Source organism: Patagioenas fasciata, chromosome 2, assembly GCF_037038585.1.
Source record: "Patagioenas fasciata isolate bPatFas1 chromosome 2, bPatFas1.hap1, whole genome shotgun sequence".
Taxonomy (NCBI): domain Eukaryota; kingdom Metazoa; phylum Chordata; class Aves; order Columbiformes; family Columbidae; genus Patagioenas; species Patagioenas fasciata.
Window position 1 is genome coordinate 92163920 of NC_092521.1, and position 6000 is coordinate 92169919.

A 6000-nucleotide genomic window follows, 5' to 3' on the forward strand; every position below is an offset into this window, starting at 1 on the left:
GTCACTAAAGGAAAACGAGTAACTGCAAGAAATGCTGCACCTGGCCAAAGGACCAGTACATGACACCCAGTGAGAGTTTTTCACAGGAGCAGAGGGAGCCCAGTCTCAACTGGCCCTTGACGGAACATCTTGCCCTGTATGAACATGGAATAGCTCTGCTGAAGTCAGTGGAATATCCACTAATACATCGGAAAGGACTACTACACTGTGTAGTGTGGTTTTTACAATAGAAAGTAAATCCTGCTGCATTTCATTTTTCTTTCTGCAAGACTGCCTTTCCTGTGGTGCCCAACAGCAAGACATGCTGCCTGGTTTTCAGCTTGCTTATAGTAGAACCAGTTAGGATTAGCTGGGCAAAATGTCATCTCCAGCTGTAAGAAATGCTCACACTCTCTATGAATGAACCACTATTGCAAACAACCACGCACTAAGTCTTAAAGACTAGCTCTAAGGTAAATATAACACACTTCATAATCAAGTTTGCTAGGGCATTCACACTTGCTTCTAATTATAACCTGCTATTTTGGTGACAATATTTGCCATGCTCTGTGTGATAGACATCAAATGCTATTTAAACTCCAGCTTTTCCTTTCCAATAGAAACCTGGAATAGGGCATTTTAAGACTTTCCTCTTTTCTGTGTAGACTTCTGCTAAAGAAAATATTCTGTTTTCTTTCTGTCTCTCTTGGAAACTCACTTGCCACCTGAGGTTGTGATCAAACACGTTGTCATGATAAGGGCCTGTACACTGCTCCCTGCTGCAGTGCTGTGGATCCAGGCTCATGCAAGGAAATGCTGTTCTACCATGTTCTGGGTAGAACAGACCCTAACCCAGCTTTCATAGAAAAAATACCCCAGCTGAAGGCAGAATGTGGAGCTGTTTGTGTCTGAACATGGTCACAGCGCACACAGGGTTAAACGGCCCAATTTAATCTAAAGTCAGTTGCAGGAAACCTTGCTGAGGAGCCTGGGACCAGGAAACCAGATGACAAAGATGCAGCAGTGTCACCATGATCCCTGCTTCTGCAGTACCTTGGGCTGACCCTGTAGGTGGCTCCAGCGCTGACTTCTTTTGGAGGCACTAGTATTTAGAGCTTTCTAGAGTTTAGGTTTCCCATTTTCTTTAAAGCTCAGAAAAATGCAGTGCTCAGACTTACTTCAGTGACCAAAATATAATAAAGAATGGTTAAGAAAAGCCACAGTTGCTACAGCCCATCCCTTTGGGTGCTGCTCTTTGAGAAAGGACCAAAGCTCTCTTGTGCTTGTCTGTTACAAGAAGCAGCTGTCACTGGCTTCGGAGATCCCTCAGCTGGCAGCTTTTGGTATTGCCAGTGATAATTTCCATCTAGTGAACCTAGCGTTTGATTTTATCTTCAGGGTAAATCATGGAATCAGTTCAGTTGGAAGAGACCCTCAGGATCATTGACTCCAACCATAAGCTAACCTAACTCTAGCATTAAACCATGTCCCTAAGAACCTCATCTAAAAGCCTTTTAAACACCTCCAGAGATTGTGACTCCACCACTTCCCTGGGCAGCCTGTTCCAATGCCTGACAACCCTTTCTGTGAGTAATTTTTTCCTAATACCCAAATGTTTTAATCACACATGGTCCACCAATGCAGCTTCATCTATCTGAATAAAAACTATACAGTCTAGCTCCATCCAGGCCCTGTAAGGCAGCACTATATTTTTTACTAGAATATATACTAAGGTTATATTAAAAACTCTTCTTGTTCAGACACTTGTGTGGCTATGTACATTAAGTATTTTCTTCACTACAAAAAAGTCGTCTCTTGAGTTGAACTTTCATTATGTGACTTTAGGTGGCACAGGGAAAATTCAGTTAAGGCAAGACAAGCTGTGGTTTCCATGTTAGCTGAGCAGACCAAAAGTGAAGAGGTTACGTCTCAGTCTTCCCTCAGCAGCTAAGAGACTGGAATGTTGTAAAGCTGAAACTTTACTGCATCTTTGTTAATACAAATTTATAATCAAGTCTGCTAACATGGTGGACAGAGAGCCTACCAAAATTAAGACTGCAATGAGTGGCTTAGAGACCAATATGAAGCCTCAAAAATGTGTATCTTGCTCTTTCCAGGGAAAGATGAGGCAGACTTCAAATTTGAGAGTTACTTTATGTTCTCTGGGAGCTAAAAAACACATCTTAACACATCTGCTTTTAAATCTTCCCTTATTTATCCACAGATGTAATTCACAAATACAGGAATCTCAGCACCTGTTATTTTTAAGGCATATTTGTTTTGCTTTTGTTAGCTTTTTCCCCAGCAGGTCTTACCTTCCTCTGTTGGGATGCAGCATACCTGTGTGAACTGCTACTTGCAGTCTTGCTGCCTGGATGCTGCCTTGGTCAGACAATGGCACATGCTTTAAAGCTGTAGGGATTTGGCCTTGTTATAACCTTGTGCTTTAGCAGCCTTTAAGCATCTTAATAGATCCCCTTCATGCTGTATATAGTTTAAGAATAGATTATTATTTTTGGAAAGGTAGGGGACGATGGCTCAATTTTAACAGATCGGGATCCAATAATTTACTGAACACTTTCCGTGAGCCCTCCCTTATTCTTGTAAAGAATTCTATCTTGTCCAAAACATCACAGAATCTTTCCTTGCTATTATTACCATTCCAAATACATTGTAGAAAATAAGCTTTGTAAGAACAACATGTTTTCACTCTTTAATAACCAACCTGTAGTAGCAAATATGCAAAGAGCACCAGCATACCACTCAGGCTTTTTGGTGCCATACTCATGCTTTATTAAAAAAAAAAAAGCTATACAATGCTAAGAAAAAAAAAAAATCAAGTTTACTTTACAAAAAACCTGCAGCCATCTTTAAGAGATCTGATCTCACCTACAAATGAAAGTCAGCAGGTAAGAAAGTAAATGTTAATTTAACATTTCAGTTGTAATACATCACCTGAACTTAATCATCCAAAACAATCAGTCATTCTTAAACTGACTGTTTGATTGTATCAACACAATCGTCTATATGACTTGATTAAAAAAAAAAAATCCCTGGGAAAAATGAGAGAGAAATGGAAAAGCATCAGAAGAAATGTTATTTAGGCCACCTATAAACTCTTGCAGAAAACAGAAAGATCTTTCTGGCTTTGCTCTAAGTTAACTACAATTGCTCTGTGTATTTAAGAAAAGTTAGTGTAAAGCTGCTAAATTCTGTTCAGTGAGGGGATTAAACTGGTATAGCACGAACCTAGGTCGTTACACTAGTGCTATGTCTTACTATCTCCATGGAAGTGTATTGTGCAAGTCTCAACTTCAAAACACTCCTGAAACAGCCCTTGTGTCACTCCTATGAGGTAGGTACTGTCCTTCCTTTGGAGAAGACAAGAGAACAGACTCTTAACTGCTGCTCAGTACATGAGGCACCCTGAAAAACACAACCACCAGCCTACATTAGTGTTTAACTTCCCTGCTGCTTCCCTGAATTCAGAACTTTCAACTGCAACATGTTGTGTGCATTCCAGGAAGAAACACTGAATGATACTTTTGATTATATCCATTCCAAGGTAAGGAAGGTGTTCTGCATAACTGTTTTGAAACAAACAAACACTGCCATCACCAGTCTCCTGCATTCATCTCCATGGCCTGCCATTTAACAACTTTGTACATGAAGAATAGAGATGATACTTTGTCCTTTAATCTGACAGCAGCCACTCCTCTCTGATTAAATGATACTGGGAAAAAAATGAACTGCTGTCAGTCACAAAGTAGACACCATACAGAGGGCTACAAGTACCAAATGCATTTGAAGTGTAGCTAAATTAATGTTTTGCTACCACTATAGACATGAATGCTAAAGCAGTTTTTCTTATGCCAAGTATAGACTCACTAAAACTCCACAATTTTTTTGCATTAGTTAAGGAATTGTGAGAAAGGGATTAATACTGGTCCTTCACACTAGGGCTATAGTTTATTTGTGGTCTAAACCACTTTAGCATCTCTTATTAGTAAGGAAGAAACTCGAGTCCACGCCTTCCTTCACAACCCTTGCTTATCATAACCTCACATGAGCAGTTGTGTGGTAGTACAGTAAGCTTGCTGAAAATTAGGTTGGTAAGAATGTGAGGTTATACAAATGCTTGTGCTGCCACATAAAAAAGGGTGGCATACAGACAGGCAGAACTGGTACTTGTTCCATCTTGAAATCAATGAAACTATACTGTACTTAGCTGATTGTACTAATAATAATAACATGTAGTAAGATACCTGTGACACTAAGATATCTGTATGTGTTTCAAAATTGAGTAGAAAATTCAAGTACCAAAGTAAAAGCTGTTAACCAACAGGATAAAGCAACAACTATGTTCTCCCACTTGAAGAAATATGAGTGTAGTAGACTGACTTATTTACTAGAAATAATGTAAGAGATGTCAAAGTTCAATTACCACTACACAGTAGAATATTATTGCTAAATTTCAACTACAACAAACAAGGAATTCAAAACTTACTTCATTTATGATGAGCAGCAGTGGACTGCTGGCCACCGTTCCTATGAACTGCTTCCAGCTGAGAAAGTTACTATGAACCATCCCACAGCAAATGCCAAGTTGTGTGATCAGAAATAGCCTGGGTACAACTGAACTTTCCCATTGTTTGTTCCTATGCAAGTTGAAGTGTCTCCTCTCTGCTTTCATGCTTAGAACTTAAGCATCTGGATATAAACCACTGAGTGCAGAGAAGAAAGCTGAAACCTTCAAACACTTATTTGTACAGTGCTTCGGTCCTTCAGCTTAAGCCTTGGTCTGTGTAAGATACCTAAATGCCTAACTTGCTCCAAATCTCAATCAGTAAGGGCTAAACTATTTATATAAACAAATAAAACTAGGATATTACAAATGAGTATCCTCTGTGCTGATCCTTTGCCTTTTTTTCTGGAGTACCACTGCACCTAGAGCAGCTTGCATCCCCCCCTCAAAAGAGTACCTTCTCATCTTGGGAAGAATATACAATTTAAGATTACCTGTTGCCAGAAGGTGAAACAAAAACATCTTGATTCCAGGTTAGAGAAATTATCCAAGAGAGGGAACTTAAAAGTTCAGTACATCAGGTGCTTCAATAGCTATAGGGCTTTAATACACAAAGCATTTAATATATAAATACTTTGTTGAATCAAGGCAAGCTTGAATATAAGCCCATAAACCCACCACAGAACCAGTCAGATTATATCACTAAAGGCAAACAAAGTTGTTCCACATAATTCCAGTGGAGATATCTCTTATGAAGGCAGTGTTGAACTGTGTGCAAAGTGTTCTGTATGATGATTCAGCAGTCTTAACCATCAAAAATATGCTGCCTGGGCTAGCTATATTAGCAGGAAGCTGAACAAAGCATCTGTGGGGTTGCTTTTCCTATTCTTTTCCATAGGAAGATGAGTCAAGAACATCTTCACAGTTCATTCTGGCAAAGTGTATTGTAAAATAGTGCCAGTACAGGTAGTTTCAGAGCTTAGATTCTTCAGCTGTGCTATGATGTGATTTGCAAGTGTTGCTCAGTGTTATTATTGGCTCAGAAGCTCAGTCCCTGCACAGCAAGGATAGATCTAAAACAGCACTTTTATCTGGAGGGATCACAAGGGGAAGAAAACAAGAAGTCTCAAAATCAATGCCTCTTCCAGAACTGAACAAGCTTCCAGATAACCCTCAAACACAGGAGGTGCAGTTGAGATGAAAACAATTCAAGCCTTGTTCAAGTGTCTGAATTGCAGCAAGCTGACACTGCATTATCTGCTCTTTTTACTGTCACTTAAATTCCTGAATGCAATGGGAGTGGATCAGCACCTCAGTTCCTAGTAATTATGTAAACTATGCCTGCCACAAAAGAGAATCCCATTTTGATTGCATATAGCTTTTCTGTTTTCATACTGAACTAACATGTAGTTAATAACAGATATGCAACTGTGCTACTACTAGAAAAGACAAGGTGACAAAAAAAAACCAAACAAAAACAACTCAGACCCAGGTAC